Source organism: Heterodontus francisci, unplaced genomic scaffold (assembly GCF_036365525.1).
Source record: "Heterodontus francisci isolate sHetFra1 unplaced genomic scaffold, sHetFra1.hap1 HAP1_SCAFFOLD_51_2, whole genome shotgun sequence".
In the NCBI taxonomy this organism is placed as follows: Eukaryota; Metazoa; Chordata; class Chondrichthyes; order Heterodontiformes; family Heterodontidae; genus Heterodontus; species Heterodontus francisci.
The window spans coordinates 5659632-5679166 of NW_027141369.1; positions in this window are offsets into that span (position 1 = coordinate 5659632).

Genomic DNA, 19535 nt, shown 5'->3' on the forward strand with positions numbered 1-19535 from the left:
CTCTTAAGGAAATTGTGAGTGATCAAGTATTTGCACTGAATTTCTGTGCACGAAGGGACAGTTTCAACCAGCCATTCCCAAATCACTTCCTTCACAAAGACAAAGACCGTGCTGTCTTAACATGTGAATCAACTTCACAAACAAATTTGAACTCGAAGTTCAGGAGAAGACAGAGATGTGAATGATTGACAGTGTAATCTTTAAATCATAATTTTCCGTTTCTTCGTTGAAGTGAGGCTCAACCCTAAGCCACTAGAGATTGCGGAAAGCTACAAACTTGGATCCAGAAATCAGAAAAGTAGTGAAACAGTTGGTGAGTACATTGTGACACTGAAGAATTTATCACCACATTGCAACATTGGCACATTCTTAGACCGTACATTATGAGACAGATTTGTGCTTATATTGGTGGATGAGGAAAGATACTAAACACACAAAGTCCCAATTTGAGCTAGTGTGTAAGATTGCTCTTTCCACGGAGATAGCATCAAAGAATGCTCGTGAATTTCATCCAATGCCAGTGACAGTAACACACTTCAGAGGAACTTAAACACACTGGTAAAATGGGCTTTCACACAACAGATAACATTTTACACAGTGACTTGTGAAGTGATACAGTTTGGGAGGAAGAATGAGACAATGTACACCAATCTTTTTTGATCAAGGTTTGAAAAGGTTGCTAAGAGCAAACAGGACACTTGGCTTTATTAATAGAGGCATAGAGTAAAAGCAAATAAGTTATGCTAAACCTTTATAAAACACTGGGGCTGAATGACCTACTCCTGTACCTCCACGGAAAGCTTCCACTCCAGGCTCGGACACCCTCTTCAGGATCACTCTCCATACATCCCGCCACTCCACACACGGATATCTCCCTCAGGATCAGATCACAGCTCCACAGTCCTGCCACATCCAGTCGTGAATGGTGGTGGATAATTAAATAACTAACAAGATGAGGAGGCTCCAAAAACATTCACATCCTCAATGATGGTGGTGCTGAGCACGTCAGTGCAAAAGATGAAGCTGAAGCATTTGCAACCATCTTCAGTCAGAAATATTAAGTGGATTTGATCTGTGCTAATTTCAGCTCCTCATGCTCGCTGGTGCCTTGGTTCTCTGGTGCTAATTTCAGAGTAAATCATGCAGCTTGACAATTGGAGCCAAAGAAAAAGACACAGGAGAGGTTGAAAGTGCCAAAACCTGGGACTGAACCAAGAACTGTTTAACTGTTAGTACAGCACGAACTCAACAAAGCTATTTCAACAACACACTAAAGCCACAATTCTGTCACTGCTTTGGAAGACAATATATACATTAAAGTGTTTGCAAAAATTTACAGAACACAACATGTGAGTAATATTCCCCATTGTTTTCTCAGTACTGAGGGATTGTGAAGTGGGACACAGCCAGAAGTCCCACTGAGCCACACTGACCCTGAGCTGTGAGTGAAATGAGATAAAGTTCAATCTTTAGCAGAGAGATTCTGGAGAGAGGTAAGAGTCCTGAATCAAGGAAAGACTTTCTGACACAATAAAAGCAAAATACTGCAGATGCTGGAAATCTGAAATAAAAACAAAAAGTGCTGGAAATACTCAATAGCTCTGGCAGCATCTGTGGTGAGAGAAACAGAGTTAACGTTTCTGGTCTGTGACCTTTCATCAGAACTGACACAGGTTAGAAAAGAATTAGGTTTTAAACAAGTGACGGGGAGGGGCATGTGGGAGAGAACAAAGGGGAAGGTGTTTGATCGGGCAGAGGGCAGGAGAGATTAAATAACAAAGCTGTCCTGGGACAAAGGCAAAGAGTGTGTTAATGCTTGTGGTTGCCTGACACCAGTCATGCTCTGATGTTATTGAACACAATGTTCAATTCACAAGGCTGTATAGTGCCGAATCAAAAGGTCAGGTGCTGCTCCTCGAGCTTGGGTTGATTTTCACTGGAACACTGGAACAGGCCAAAGACAGAAATGTTGACATGAGAGCAGGGGAGAGTGTTGAAATGGCAAGCAACCCGAAGCTCAGGATCATGCTTTCGGCCTGAGCATAGGTGTTCCATCTAATCTGCGTTTGGTCTCCCCAGTTTAGAGGAGACCGCATTGTGAGCAGTGAATACAGTATACATAATTGAAAGAAGTACAAGTAAATCGCTGCTTCACCTGAAAGGAGTGTTTGGGGCTTTAGATAATGAGCAGAGAGGAGGGAAAAGGGCAGGTATTATATCTCCTGCGATTGCATGGGAAGGTGCCTTGGGAAGGGGACGAGGTATTGGGGGTAATGGAGGAGTGGACCAGGGTGTCAGGGGAGGGGAGGATGCGTTTGGTGGTGGCATCACGCTGGAGGTGGCGGAAATGGTGGAGGATGATCCTTTAGATGTGGAGGCAGGTGGGGTGGAAAGTGAGGACAAGGGGAACCCTGTCGCAGTTCTGGGAGGGAGGGGAAGGGGGAAGGCAGAGGTTGAGAGTCCTGTCAACTACACTGGTAGGGGGCGGGATGGGAGTAGTTGAAATCTGGTGATGTTGTTGAATTTAATTTCAAACACTCCTTGAACTCTCTGCTGATGAAGACTGAAAAAGGGAAGAACAACCACACAACAAGGCTCTCAAATCCAAGACCCTGAGATTAAAAGTCCCATGCTCTACCAACTGAGTTAACAAGGCCTGATACAGTACTTCTACTCTGTCTGTTATTGGACGGATGCAGCTGTTGTCTCCACCCCAAGGGCGGGAATTTGTTCCACCAACTATGAAGCAGTTTCCTATCAATTCCCCAGATTATCATTAAATCCACTTCCAGAAGCCCCAAAGTGTGATATATTCCTCTCACTCATCAATAATAAAACTGAAATCTTTTTACCTTCCAAATTCTGCCATCCATTTTGTCAGTATTTATTTCTCTCTCCTTTTTATTTAGTTCATGCATTTCTTCAGAATTTTTTTTTTTATTATATCTGAGGGAAGAAATGAACAGATCTGGCAGCTCAAAACTGGACATCCATGAGGCACTGTGGGTCATCAGCAGCAGCAGAATTGTATTTAAACACAATATGTTACCTCATGGCCTGGCATATCCCTCACTATACCATTACCATCAAGCCAAGGGAGCAATAGTGGTTCAATGAAGTGTGCAGGAGGGCATGTCAGGAACAGCACCAAGCAGACCTAAAAATGAGTGAAGCGACAACACAGGATTACTTGCATGTCATATAGCGGAAGCAGCATGCAATAGACAGAGCTGAGTGATCTCACAACCAACAGATCAGATCAAAGCTCTGCAGTCCTGCCACATCCAGTCCTGAATGGTGGTGGATAATTAAACAATTAACTGGAGGACGAGGCTCCACAAATATCCCCATCCTTAATGATAAGGGAGACCAGTATATCAGTGCAAAATACAAGGTTGAATCATTTGCAACCATCTTCAGCCAGAAGTGCCAAGTAGATGATCAATCTCGGCCTCCTCCTGAGGTCCCCAGCATCACAGGTGCCAATCTTCAGCTGAATCCACTTCACTCCACATGATATCAAGAAATGGCTGAAGGCTCTGGATACTGACAACATCCTGGCTGCAGTGCTGAAGACTTGTGCTCCAGAACTAGCCTCACCGCCCGCCAAGCTACAACACTGGCATCTACCCAGCAATGTGGAAAATTGCCCAGGTATGTTCTGTATACAAAAGGCAGGACAAATCCAACCCGGTCAATTCCTGCCCGATCAGCCTCCTCTTGATCATCAGTAAAGTGATGGAAGGTGTCGTTGACAGTGCTATCAAGCAGCACTTACACTGCCATAACCTACTCACCAATGCTCATTTTGGGTTCCGCCAGGGCCACTTAGTTCCTGACCTCATTATGGCCTTGGCCCAAATATGGACAGAAGAGCTGAATTCAGGAGGTGAGGTGAGGTGACAGTGACTGCTCTTGCCAAGGGCATCAAGGAGCCCTTGCAAAATTGAAGTCAATGGCAATCAAGGAGAAAAATCTCCACTGGTTGGAGTCATACCTTGCGCAAAGGAATATGGTGCTGGTTGTTGGTGGCCAATCATCTCAGTACCAGACATCGCTCAGGGGTTCCTCAGGGTAGTGTCCTCGGCCCCAACCGTCTTCAGTTGCTTCATCAAAGAACAAACAAAGAACAAAGAAAATTACAGCACAGGAACAGGCCCTTCGGCCCTCCAAGCCTGCGCCGATCCAGATCCTCTATCTAAACATGTCGCCTATTTTCTAAGGGTCTGTATCTCTTTTCTTCCTGCCCATTCATGTATCTGTCTAGAATCAATAAACTTCCTTCCATCATAAGGTCAGAAGTGGAAATGTTCACTGATGATTGCAAAATGTTCAGTTGCATTAGTAACTCCTCAGATACTGAAGCAGTCCGTGTCCACATGTCGAGAAACCTGGGCAAGATTGGGCTTGGACTGATAAGTGGCAAGTAACATGCACGCCACAAAAATGCCAGGCCATGACCATTTCCAACAAGAGTGAATCTAACCATTGCTGAATCCTTCACAATCAACATCCGGGGGGTTACCAATGAGCAGAAACTGAATTGGATCAGTCATATAAATACCGTAGCTACAAGAGCAGGTCAGAAGCTGGGAATTCTGCTGCAAGTAACTCACCTCCTGTCCACCTTCTACAAAGCACAAGTCAGGAGTGTGATGTAATACTCCCCACTTGCCTGGATGAGTGGAACTCCAACAACACCAAAGAAACTCAACACCATCCAGGACAAAGCAGATCACTTGATCAGCACTCCATCCACTACTTTAAATATTCACTTCCTGCACCACCAGTGAACAGTGGCAGCAGTGTGTACCATCTACAAGATGCACTGCAGCAACTCACCAAACCTCCTTCTGCAGCACCTTCCAAACCCCCGATCTCGACCACCTAGAAGGACATTGGATGAATGGGAACACCACCATCTGCAAGCTCCCCTCCAAGTTACACACTGTCCTGACTGGGAACTATATCACCATTCCTTCACTGTCACTGGATCAAAATCTTGGAACTCCCTTCCTAACAGCACTGTGGGTTTCCGGACAACACATGGACTGCAGCAGCTCCAAAAAAGAAGCTCACCACCACCTTCTCAAGGGCAATTAAGGATGGACAATAAAGGCTGCGTTTGCTGACAACGCAACCACTAGGTGGCACAACTCGCTTTCTCCCCCTGCTTTGCACCGGCCGCTTCCACCCTCCATAGTCGCTCGCTCCAGACCTCGCTGCTCCCCCCACTACTTCCCTGGCCGATTGTCTCCCGATCATGTCACCCCATTCTCCAGTCGTTCGCTCACTCCCCACCCCCCCTCCCCTCCAGCCACTAGCTCTAGGCTGCGCTGCTTCCCTTCTCTCGGCCACTTGCTCCCACGTTTGTCCAGTCTCCACGCGCCGCCCGAAGAAGCAAGGTGGGCTGCAAAGTGTGACGTAGGAGTGAGTAGTGAGTGGCCTAGAGGAGGGAAGTGGCATGGCCTAGAGCTGGCGGCTGGAGCGGGGGTTGGGGGAAGAGAGCAAGCGGCCATAGAGCTGGATGACGCGAGTGGGGAACAATTGTCCAGGGGAGCATCGAGGTGTACAGCGAGCGGCTGAGGGGAGGAAGCATCGAGGCCTGGAGCGAGTTGCCGACGGGGGAGAGCTCCAGCCTCAAAGTCTCCTATTCAGCCGCTTCCTCCAGCTGAGTGAGGGGCTGGATACCTGATGACGCTTTAGCGCACATGTGCGAAGATGGACCAAGCACGGATATGCGATGATGTTGGCGCTGCGCAATGACATCATCCTCCACATGTGCCACTTAATCCTGGCAAGATGTAGCTGTGCCTATGCACAGCTTGGCACAGTCCGATGATGTCAGCGGGCCGCTCCATTGACAAGAAATCACATTGTGTCAGCAGTGCCCACATCCCATGAAAGAATAAAAAAGAGATTTACCACAATGGTAGCAGGGTGAGGGATTTCAGTTATGTGGAGAGATTGGAGAAGCTGGGGTTGTTCTCCTTGCAGCAGAGAAAATTCAGAAAAGATTTGACACATTTGTTCAAAGTCATGAAGTTCTTCAATAGTTTAAATCAGGAGAAACTGTTTCCAGTGGTAAAAGGGTCAGTAAGCAGAGGACACAGATATCAGGTGATTGGCAGAAGAACCAGAGGTGACATGAAGAACCATTGTTTACACAGCAATGTGTTGTGATAAAGAAAGAAAAGACTTGCATTTATATAGCACCTTTCAAGACCACTGGACATATCAAAGCACTTTGTAGACAATGAAATACTTTTGAAGTGTAATCACTGTTGTAATGTCAGAAATGCAGCAGCTAATACCCACAAACAGCAATGTGATAATGACCAACTGATCTGATTGAGGGGCAAATATTGATCACAACACCAGGGAGAATTGCTCTTCACTTGTTTGACATTGCAGCATGGGATCTTTTACATTCACCCAAACATGCAGACCAGGTCTTGTTTTAACATCACACATGAAAGGCAGCACCTTCAACACCCTCAGTGCTGCACTGGAGTGTCAGCTGTGAAATCTGAACCCAGAAGCTTGAGATTTCGAGGTGAGTGTGACCAACTGAGCCAAAGCTTTTACCTGAGTCTCAATCCTTCTACCAACAATTTCTATCGGGTCTGTCACGACCCCTCATGATTGTGAACACCTCTATCAAATCTCCTCTCTAAAGAGAACAACCCCAGCTTCTCCAATCTGTCCACATAACTGAAATCCTAACCACATGTTGCAGAAATCGATTTTTCCTCAAGTTCCTTCTGGTTTTGTGAGTCACCTTAAATCTATAACCTTCGGTTATTGACCTTTCAGCAGTTAGAAACAGTTCCGCAGTATTTACTCGACCTCAAACCTTCAAGGAAGCTCTGCAAAGTAACTGAAAATCAAGTTGTCAGAAGTGGGATTTGAACACATGCCTCCAGTGAAAGCTGCAACCTGAACAGAGAAGCTGAAACCGCTCAGTCACCTCAACTGTTCTGACCTTTTTGACCTCGTCCTCACTTCTGTATTTTGAAAGGTCCACTCAGTTCAGGAACTTGTTCAATGTTGCTGGAATGCTCAGTGACTGGGATATTAACTCCCCCGGGTTTTCCTGAGCTTGTTCTCGGTGTATGGGGATGTTTGTCCTGGGCTGTGGAATCTTGCATCCCTGTAATGGACATTAACCCACTGATTGAATCTGTATTCACTGCTTTCCACTGGTGCTGGATAATTGCAGAGTGTGGGGCCGGAATGTTGCTGCTTGTCCCGGCCTCACTCACTCTGGGAAAGAGTGAATAATTGATGCATCTGTTTCTGTATCTGAAATGTGGCTTAGATCTGCTGTTATTAACCTAGGCAGCGCTGCAGAAGGATACGTTAATAATCTCTCACTAATCAACTGCAAACAGTCAGAATGTGTAACTTTGAGCAGCGCTTTCTGCACCGTCAGGGCTGGAAAGTTGAGGGAGGGAGAGACACTGTCAGTATCTGAGTGTATACAGCACTGTACAGAGAAAGAGCCAATATACCGGGGCTGAGACACAGTGCATCTTTTCACATTTAATCACAATAATATCCACAGTCAGGAGCTGAAAATGATGAAAAACCGAATCGCAAGAGCAAAATTAAGAAATGTAAGTAATTATAGATTAGCTGATCAGCTTTCACTGTGTTACCTGGTAGTCTACTGTTTTATATTCAATGCTGTCTCCACTGTGGCCAGGGAATGATTTCTTCTCAAAGGCTGAACATTAACAAAACTGCTTGTAATTTAAAATCTTTTAAAAGTAATTCCATGGAGCGAATGGGGCAAAGTCAAATAACTGCACCAATTATAGGAGAGCTGGTTGGTGATGACGTGGATGTGTCTGCAGTGTGCAGGACCAGACTGTTTCTATAGATTCATATTGAATGTTCCATCTTTATTTATAACAGTAAAACTGATAGTGGACAATGGCTATTCTGGTTGCAGCAACCTGAAGCTTTAACTCATTAACACCCTACTTTAGGGTAATTTAGAAAGCATAACATGCAGCTCTGTCAGTTAGTATGTTTGTTTGTTAACCCACAATTTGATGGTTCAAGCACATAAATGGATGAGGCTTTATTAACTTAAACTCTTCTACATCTGCTATATTACTCTTGCTGTTGATTTTTCAAAGATAAGGTTCATCAAGTCTTTCTTTCTGAAATCCATGCTGACTGTTTTATTATTTTTCATTTCCATCTGTATTTTCTACTTTGGAGGATTACAGGATATTATCATTTTTTTAATTCATTCATGGGAGGTAGGTGTCGCTGGCTAGGCCAGCATTTATTATCCATCCCTAATTGCCTTGAGAAGGTGGTGCTGAGCTGCCTTCTTGAACCACTGCAGTCCATGTGCTGCTGTTATGAAGAGAGTTCCAGGATTTTGACCCAGCAACAGTGAAGGAACGGTGATACAGTTACAATTCAGGATGGTGTGTGGCTTGGAGGGGAACTTGCAGGTTGTGGTGTTCCCATGCATCTGCTGCCCTTGTCCTTCTAGGTGATAAAGGTCGCGGGTTTGGAAGGTGCTGTCTCAGGAGCCTTGGCACATTGCTGCAGTGCATCTTGTGGATGGTACACACTGCTGCCACTGTGTGCCAGTGATGGAGGGCATGAATGTTGTAAATGGGGTGCCAATCAAGCGGGCTGCTTTGTCCTGTTGAGTTTCTTGAGTATTGTTGGAGCTGCACCCAGCCAGACAAGTGGAGAGTATTCCATCACACCCCTGACTAATGTCCAGGCTTTGGGGAGTCAGGAGGTGAGTTACTTGCCGCAGGATTCCTAGTCTCTGACTTGCTCTTGTAGCCATAATATTTATATGGCTACTGCAGTTCAGTTTCTGCTCAATAGTAACCCCCAGGTTGTTGAGAGTGGGGGATTCAGCGATGGTAATGCCATTGAATGTCAAAGGGAGATGGTTAGATTCTCTCTTGTTTGGGATGGTCATTGTCTGGCAGTTGTGTGGTGAGAATCTTATACATCTTTATTGTAGGGTACTCTATTGTACTGTTGAGTGACTACACTTTAAAAGTCCTTCCTTCATTGGCTGTAAAAGGGTTTGCAATGTCCTGTGGTCGTGAAATGCAAGTCTTGCTTTTTCCATTGTTATCAGTGTCATTGTGATCAAAAGATAGGATTCATGAGCACAAAGTTTAAATCAATTTTGATTAAAATAATGTAAAAGCATCTATATTTTTGCACTGTACTTAATAATCTCCATCTTCCTATCCTTACCAAGTACAATGACTTTGACCCTGAAATTGATTCCACAATCGCAGTCCCTCAGACAATTTCAGCTCAGTTCTGATGAAAGGTCACAGATCTGAAACGTTAACTCTGTCTCTCTCTCCACAGATGCTGCCAGACCTGCTGAGTATTTCCAGCATTTTCTGTTTTTATTTCAGATTTCCAGTATCAGCAGTATTTTGCTTCTGTGTTACTTTGAAAGTTAAAACTGACCCATCTGTCTACAATTCACACTGGGGTCTCCCATGAAATGATTCTGTATAATGTTGATGTAATGAATACAGACTCCGAGCACAGAGCTTCCTGTGGGGAATTGGGGATATGAAAACCAGCAGACTCTGCAGGAATTTCCACTGGGAGCACAAATTCACAAAATCTACCTTTTATATATCGATTCATTTTGATTGTCCATCTGGAAAATTATTTTGAAGCAATTTAAACATCAACCCACAGCTCCATGACTGGGTCAATTATGAGGTCATCCTCTGACAGGTCATGTGACAGCTGGAGCCACAAGACATCAGAACCAGATTTGTGACTGGATGAAAACCCGGAATCCTGTCCCAATGGCTTTTCAAATAAAGCTGTTGCTGTTTGAAAACACAGCAGTTAAACTTTCTGACTGACCATGAGGGGAGCTAGGGAGAAATTTACAAAACTCAATCCGTCAACAAAATAGTTCAAAAACCATTCACTGAAAAATCATGTGAGGATTCATATGCAGTAGAGAAACAAGCAGAATACAGAAAGTACAGAGGAGAGCTGAAAAAGGAAATGAGATCAGCAAGAGAATGTATGAGAAAAGATTAGCAGGTCACATAACTGGGAACACTGAAGTCTTTTACCAACATATGGACAGTCAAATAAAGGGTGGGTCAATTAGGAGATCCTGTGGAGGCAGAGGGTGTGGCTGAGGTACTAATTAAGTACATTTCATCTGTCACCACAAAACAAACGGGTGCTGCAAATGTCACAGTAAAGGAGGAGGAAGTGGAGAATTTGGAGGGGATGAAAATAGATAAAGAGGAGACAATTACAAGGTTTGCAGTGCTCACAGTAGAAAAGTCACCCGGTCTGGATGGGCTGCATCCTGGGTTGCTGAGGGAAGTCAGGGTGGAAATAGCAGAGACTCGAACCACAATCTTTCAATCCTCCTTGAATATGGGAATAATGCCAGAGGACTGGAGGATGGAGGTAAGCTTGGGTAGTTCGATCTCAGTTTAACTTGACCATTTTTATCATGTATCCATTGTCATAACTAACAACGTTAAGAAAGCCATTTTATAATGAACACATGACCAAAGGAACCATTTTGTGTTCAGTACTAACGTTTATATCCTGTATAATTAATGAGTAGCTACCCATCCTGAAACAGATGATTGTAAAAGTAATGAACCTTGATTGAGTTATAATTAATGAATCAATAAACATTTTAGAGAGAATGGGGTTTCATTTAAAGTTAGTTCAATCTAATTACTGTGAGTTTCTGTGTCTGTGTGGGAAAGGACAGTTTCAGCTAAATGTATTCAAACAATGGACCTTTCTCGGACACCTGATAAAACCCATGGTATGGTACATCGTGACCTTCAAGAGTCTAGATTTAATGAACAGGAAACTTGTTTCAGATCAGATTGGGAGACAGTGTGAAACCACTCCATTGTACTCATGTCTGAGATTCTGAGGACAGGTGACTGTTAGTGGAAGACATTATTAAGAACTAATTAAATGTACCTAGCAACAGCTAGGACCAATTATTATTTTACATGTTGGTGTGATGGCCATCTAGGGGTTAAAAGTAGGGATCTTGTAAGGTTTCAGTGTGCAGGAACACTAGAAGATCTCAGGGGTAAAGACTCAGATCATCAACCAAGTTCTCCATCTGACGAGGGATCTAGACTGGACAAAGAGGACCGTGACACTCTGAGACCAGGCTCGACCAGTCCCCGGAGCTGTAAAGTTATATTCCCCAAGTTTGTTAAGTATAATTTTACTTTCAATTAAGAAGTACTATTTTACTCTCAATAAAAGTTCTGGAGTTATTAATCATGTATCCTGTTGCTTTAATTGGTTAAAGTCATGCCCAAAGTGATTGTCTGCAATAGACTTTCCAGAATTAAAAGATAAGTCTGCAAGGGTTGTGAATATTACAGCCCTGTTTAAAAAGAGAGATAAACCCAGGAACTACAGACCAATTAGTCTAATGTCGGTGGTGGGGAAACTTTTGGAGACAATTATCCAGGAGGAAATTAACTGTCACTTGGTAGAACATGGACTAATAAATGACAGCCAGTACAGATTGGTTAACAGAAGATTGTGTCTGAAATAATTAATGAATTAATTTCTTTGATGAAGTTTCAGAGAGAGTTGACGAGGGTGGTGAGGTTAATGGTACGTGTCTGGACGTCAAAATTGTGTTTGAAAAGGCACAATAAACTAGACTTGGGGCAGCACAATGGCACAGTGGTTGGCACTGCAACCTCACAGCTCTCGCAACCCAGGTTCAGTTCTGGGTACTGCCTGTGCAGAGTTTGCAAGTTCTCCCTGTGACTGTGTGTGTTTCTGCTGGGTGCTCCGGTTTCCTCCCACAAGCAAAGACTGCAGGTTGATAGGTAAATTGGCCATTGTAAATTGCCCCTAGTGTAGGTAGGTGGTAGGGGAATTGAGGGGATGTGGTAGGAATATGGGATTAATGTAGGATGAGTATAAATGGGTGGTTGATGGTTGGTACAGACTCGGTGGGCTGGAAGAACCTGTTTCAGTACTGTATCTCTAAATAAATAAATAAGAAGGCTGAGGCAGTAAACCTGGACAGTAAATCCGGAGTGGAGTCCTGGAGGCGGTTACCCGTGACTTATCAGGCAGTTTTCCAGCAACTCCTACAACAGAACTGGTAACAAACAGTACTGGTTTTTCCTTTCCTTTGGACAATACGAGCAATGCTGAGAGGGGGTCCTGATGCTCAGGGTCTCCATACTGTTTGCCCAGGCCTGTGCCCTCGAGAGGACACTCCAGCTTCGTGGTTAAACATGAGCACAACCCGGGAATAAACAGTTACTGATTATAAGCTCTCATTCAATTGGTGTAGAGTATGAGCGCCAGGGGTTACTTCGGACAATGGGAGAGCTCTTAGTGTCTCATTGGATAGCTACCATTCACTCCAAGCTGGGCAGCCCCCAGTCAGTTAGGTGCTGTCCTGCCACGACCTGCTTGCTTCAATGGGTGCTTGGAGCTTAGAGAGTCATCTCTCAACAGGCGGATTGATAATCTATGCACCAAGAAAAACAAACTCAACAAAGAAGACACCAGTCCTTCACATCACAAGCTGGAATGTAAGGACCATGTGTCCTGGCCTTACTGACAACCTTCTGCAGGTTGATGACACACACAAGGCAGCTGTGATCGACAAGGAACTCACAAGGCTCAATGTGGACATTGCTGTGCTGCAAGAAACTAGACTCGTTCAAAGTGGAACCCTCAAAGAGAAACACTACACCTTCTTCTGGCAGGGGAAATCCCAAGAGGCAACTCGTGAGCATGGAGTGGGTTTCACAGTAAAATACACGCCACTTGAGATGAGTGAACCACCCACAGTAGGCTCAGAGAGACTTCTTACTCTTCACTTGTCAACAAGTGTGGGCCCAGTTAATCTCATGTGCATCTATGTCCCGACACTCACCTCCACCCCAGATGTCAAGGATCAATTCTATGTGACACTTGACACTGCTATCAGTAGAATTCCCAGCACTGAGGGACTGTACCTTCTAGGAGACTTCAACACAAGCTTGGATACTGACTACACAGCTTTGCCAATGTGCATAGGGCACCAGGGGATTGGCAAGATGAACAAAAATGGACAGAGGTTGCTGGAGCTATGCTGTCACCATGGATTCTGTGTGATGAACAGCTACTTCCAGGTCAAGCTGTGCTACAAGGTGTCCTGGAGACATCCGAGATTATGCCATTGGCACCAGCTAGACCTTATCTTCACCAGACATAACACCCTCAGCAGTGTCCTCATCACTCGCAGCTATCACAGCGCTGACTGTGACACTGATCACTCCCTGGTGTGTAACAAGGTCAGGCTTCAGCCAAGGAAGCTTCATCCATCCATGATGAAAGCTCGTCTTCTGATCAACACTTGCCGAACCACTGATTAAGAAAGGACCCAGGAGTTCCTCAACATCCTCGATCAGGTTCTTTCAGACAACAATGCTCAAGGCCTCAGTGCAGTGTCAAAGTGAAATCATCTGCACACCACCATCTATAACTCTGCACTCACTGTGTATAGGAAAAGAGATGGGAGGAATGCTGACTGGTTTGAGGCTTATTGGACTGAAATGGAGTCAGTTACTGTAACTAAGAGGAGAGCCCTCATGAACTACAAACAAGTCCCCAGCAAACAACATCTAAATGCTCTCAGAGCTGCCAGAAACAAGTCTCTGCAGACTGCTCGGCACTGCACCAATCAATACTGGTTAAAACTCTGCTGATGAATCCGGGGATGCTGGAGGGATGTATGAAGGAATTAAGAAAGCAATGGGACAAGTAGTAACTAAATCAGCACCTTTTGAAGACAAAGAGAGGGGTGATCATCACTGAACCTAACAAGCAGATGGAAAGGTGAGTGGAGCATTATCGTGAACTCTACATAACGGAGAACATTGTCATTGAAGTAGCTCTCAGTGCCATTCCAGACTTCTCTGTCATGGAGGAACTGGACAGTGAGCCCTCCATAGTCGAGCTCAACAAGGGCTCAAAACATGCGTGATGCAAACATTGTCACCTTGTACAAAATTAAGGGGGATCGAAGTGACTGCAGCAATTATCGGAGCCAGCTACTCAGTTCCACTCACCTGCTCGATCCCTTTCCTCCTGCAAGTTCCTTTGCTTCAGGTATCCATCCAATTTCCTTTTCAAATCATTGATTGTCTCTACTTCTACCACACTCGTGGGTCAGGACATTACCACTCACAGCATAAAAAAATTCCACCTCACCCAAGGATGGGAAATATTTATATCTTCTATATTTAGCTTATTCCCTATCTCTACGAGAATAGAATGGCAGTCAACATGAAAGGGAACCCAAAAATCTTCGAGCAGTATATAAATAATAAGCAGGTAGTCAGCGGTGAAGTGGGCCCCATTAGGGACAAAGAGGGTAATATATACTTAGAGCTGCAGGGCAATGTTAATCTAGTTAACAAGTACCTTGAATCAATGATCACTAAGGAAGTGGAATTTGACAAAATATCAGTAGAAGTGGAGAGTGTAGAGGCAATGGAGAGGGTACAAATTGAGAGAGGGAGGTACTGAAAAGGCTGGTTATGCTTCAGGAAGATAAATTACCTGGTCCGGATGGCTTTCATCCCAGATTGCGAAAGGAAATGTGGATGCAGATAACAGAAAGGCTTGCTATAATCTTCCAATCTTCCCTGGATACGGGGGAGGTGTCAGAGGATTAAACAGTTGCAAATGTGACACCCTTATTCAAGAAAGGGTGTAAGGACAGTCCGGCTAACTACAGGCCAGTTAAAATAACAGCAGTGGTGGGTAAGGTTTTAGAAAGAACAATCAGGGAAAAAATCAACAGTCACTTGGAGAGGTTTGGGATAATTCAGGAGCGTGAGCATGGATTTATAAATGGGAGTTCATGCTTGACTAATCTAACTGCATTTTTTGATGAACTAACAGAGAAGGTTTATGAAGGGAATGCAGTGGATGTTGTTTATATGGATTTTAAGAAACGACACATAAAAGGGTGATTAACAACATTGAGGTTCATGGAATAGGAGGGTCAGTGTCCAATTGGAAAGAAAATTGGCTTAAGGACAGAAAACAGCAAGTCGTAATAAATGATTCATTCTCAGACTGGAAGGTTGTCGACAGTGCTGTTCCCCAAGGGTCACTGCTGCAACCACTGCTTTTTACTTGCGACAGATAAATGACTTGGATCTTGGAATATAGAGTAGAATCTCAAAATATGCCGATAACACCAAACTTGGAGAAGTGGCAAACAGCGAGGATGAAATGAACCACCTGCAACAAGACAGTGATAGGCTAGCAGAATGGGCAGACAGGTGCAGATGGATTTTAATAGTGATTAGTGTGAGGTGATGCATTTTAGCAGAAGGAATAGGGAGAGGCAATATATACTTAATGGCACAGTTCTAAAGAGTGTGCAGGAATAGAGGGACCTGTTCACTGAACAGTGAACAACGTGAACAATTACTTCTTGTTGTGTGCTCTCAGATTTGTCACCTTCACTGCACTGGAGTGAGGTGACATCTACTGGCAGGAAGCAAGAACTGCAATCAAGCAGCAGAAATTCCATCGTCTGTCAGGGTGAAAGAAACATTGCAATGTGAGGAAATAGTGAATGGGTTTGATTGGGTTGGTGGAGACATGTATCCACTTGTGGTGGAGTCCAAAGCAAAGGCCAGAAATATAAAATTGTCATTATTAAAAGATATGAGGAATTCATGATAAATGTATTTAGGTAGTGAGTGGGTAGAATCTAGATAAAATAGAAAGTGAGATTGGGTGGACAGAAGCAGTGTGAAAGGATGGCTCAAACAAAAGGTAAACGCCCTGAAAGGTGAACTCTGTTTCTCTCTCCACAGATGCTGCCAGAGTTTCTGAACATTTCCAACACTTTCTGTTTTTATTTCAGAATTTGCAAGATGTTGCTTTGCTCTGAAAAAAAATGGATGGTAGGCTTCGGCTGCCAGTGAAATTCCACAGGAGCTAAAAGGAAGTTCTGATATCAGTGGCATGTTCATCTAGGGGTATGATCCTTGCTTCGGGTGAGTGATTAATTAATGTGTGAGAGATCCTGGGTTCAAATCCTGGACAAGTCCTTCTTCTTTGGCATTTTTAGTTTAAGGTCATTGATTGGTTTCAGCCTTGCAGAAGGCAGAATTGATTTCCATATGGAGCCTGCTTGAGGACCAGAGAGCTGGATTCAAAGAGCTTGATTAACTAAATGTACAGATAGCCAAGTGGGAATATAAAGTTGTTGCAGTAATTGTGACCTGAATCCAAAAACAACAGGACTGGGTTCTCGACTGGAATGGAATGGAATTCTTCAGTGTTTCTGTTGTTTGGCTTGCATTGACTCATCGATTTTCTTGTTTTTCACTTTGTCGATGCCTTTGAATAATTGTGGATCCTTCTTCAGATTGTCATCTTTCACCAGGTAGTTCTGACCTCTGATGATGATGATCGTAATGAGCTTCAACTCACTGACAGTTTTGGAACTGAACAGATTTCCTTTGCTTGAGTCTACAATATGGAACTCAGTCTGACATGTGGACCCATGGGAGGATTTGAATGCCACCCCTGCGTTGGAGAATACAGTTGCATCCATCCAATAAGAGACCGAGTAGAAGTGACAGTTCAGTCAGTCAAACATTAAACTTTTAATTTCAGGGTGGTGAGTTTGAGTGCCATTTTGTTTTTCCCTTTTTTAAGGCTTCATTAGCAGAGAGTACAAGGAGTGTTTGAAATGAAATTCAGCAAAAGTATGAGAAAGTCTCACTTTGATTCGGGACTCATCTCTCTGCAGCATCTCGCTGTGAAAGATTGAACTTCATCTCATTTCATTCCCAGCTCGGGGTCAGTGCGGCTCAGTGGGACTTCTGGCTGTCTCCTGCTTCACAATCCATCAGTGCTGAGAAAGCAATGGGGAATATTATTCACGGCTCTGTAACCTGAGGACACCGATTTAAGGTGAATGGCAAAAGAACCAAAGGCAACATGAGGAAAAACTTCTTTTGCACAGCGAGTGGTTAAGATCTGATATGCACTGCTTGAGAGTGTGATGGAGGCTGATTCAACCATGTCTTTCAAAATGGCATAAGATAATTATCTGAAGTGGAAAAATTGCATGTTTTCATGGAATACATGAGTCTGTGGCATGAGCTGAGTTGCTCGTGCATGGAAGCAGCACAAGCACAATGAGCTGAATGGCTTCCTTTTGTTCTGTAACTATTCTATGATCTATGATTCTTTTCAGAGTGAAATCAACACTCACATACAAGAAACTGACAGGTACACTGTAAACTTCACATTACCAGACAAGAAATTGACAGATACAGTGTGAAACCCACAGTCACGTAGCAGCAGTTGGCAGGTAACGTGTAAAAATCTTTCTTTCATATCCCAACTGCAAGGTACAAAGAAAATTAGGTACAAACCCAGGCTCACACTTCAAAGACTGAGAGATACAAAGCAAAACGCATATTCACCTACAAGTACAGAGACGAAGACACACTCAGAGGAGGTGCAGATTAAAGACACATGCATGGAACAGAAACTGATAGGGATAGAATCAAACCCTTTCTCACTTCTCAGAAACTGATAGATATAGACAAAAGCTGATGCTCACATACAAGTTGTTGAAAGATATGTGGTGAAACTCACAGAGCAATAGCAGAAACAAACAAGTACTGAATAATACCCACAGTCACAGACCAAAAACTGAAATATACTGAGTTAAACACCACTTTCTCACACCAGAAACTCATGGCGACAAAGTGAAGCTGACTCTATCCTCCCAGGCACTGACAGGTGCAAAAGAAAACACTCACGACGATTCCAGGTCATGAAATGTACGTAATAAATCCTTTCAGCTGAAAGAATAGCATTAATGACAGGTGTGATACCCAGAATGCTCAGCAGCCGAGAATCCGCCCGATCTGTGACAGGAGCGGGGCGCGCAGGCGCGGTAGAGAGCTTTGTCAGCAGCAAGAGCTGCGGGTTCGGAGTTGGAGCGGGATCTTCACAAAGTGCGAGAAGACTTTGCGGGCTCACACAGCTGGAGCAGGGCCTCAGGGCCACAATAAGATGGAACAATCCCATCTGTATCCCTGCGGATGGCGGTGGTGAAGCTTTTCCCGGTGAGGCTCCCGAAACGGCGTCGATAAATGGATAAGTATTGGGGACTGGGCAGGGAGCGTCTCGAAATGAATAAAATTTGGATACTGGTCAGGGAGCGTCTGTAAATGGATAAGAATTGGGGACTGGGCAGGGAGCGTCTGCAAATGGATAAGAATTGGGGGACTGGGCAGGGAGCGTCTCTAAATGAATAAGATTTGGGTACTGGTCAGGAAGCGTCTGTAAATGGATAAGAATTGGGGACTGGGCAGGGAGTGTCGATAATTGAATAAGAGTTGGAGACTGGGCAGGGAGCGTTTCTAAATGAATAAGATTTGGGGACTGGGCAGGGAGCGTCGATAAATGCTTAAGAATTGGGGACTGGTTCGGGAGCGTTTTTTTTTTCGTTCGTGGGATGTGGGCGTCGCTGGCTCGATCTCAGCTCGAGTAATGTGTCCAGTTCTGGGCACCAGGCTTTAGAACGGACATCAAAGCTTCTGAGACAGTTCAGAGGAGATTTACTAGAATGATACCAGAGATGAGGGGTGTCAGTTCTCTGGACAGGCTGGTGAAGCTGGGATTGTTCTCCTCAGAGTAGAGAAGGTTAAGGGAAGATTTAATAGAGGTGTTCAGAATCATGAAGGATTTTCATAGGGTAGAGAGGGAGAAACTGTTTCCACTGTCCTGCAGGTCAGTAACCAGAGGACACAGATTTAAAATAATTGGCCAAAAATGTCAAGGGGAGGTGAGGAGAGATCTTTTTACCCAGTAACTGATTCGGATTTGGAATGAATTGTCTGACAGGGTGGTGGAAACAGATTCAATTATAACTTTCATAAAGGAATTGGACAAATATTGCAAAGTGAAATTCTCCAGGATTATGGGGAAATAGGCAGGGGGTTGGACTAATTGCATCTTTTTGTCAGAGAGTCAGCAGAGGCACAATGGGGCCGAATGGCCTCCTTCTGTGCTGTATGATTCTATGAACATAAGAACGAGGAGCCGGAGTCGGCAAGTCAGCCACTCGAGCCTGCTCTGCCATTCAATACAATCATGGCTGATATCATCACGGCAGTTCTTGTTTCTTGCCAGTAGATGTCACTTCACTCCAATACAGTGAAGTTTACAAATCTGAGAGAGACACAACAGGAAAGAATTGTTCACATTATCGTGAATGTGTGGGATTTAGAAATACTAGGAGTGGAGACGAGTTAATACTTGTCTGCTCGATCCCCATAGCCCTGTAAAATTATTTCCTTCAAGTGCCCATTCAAATTCCTTTTGTAATCCTCGATTGTCTCCATTTCCACCGCCCTCGTGGGCAGCGAGTTACAGATCATCACCAATCAGTGTAAAAAAGTTCTTGCGCACATTCCCCCTGTATCTCCTGTCCAAAACCT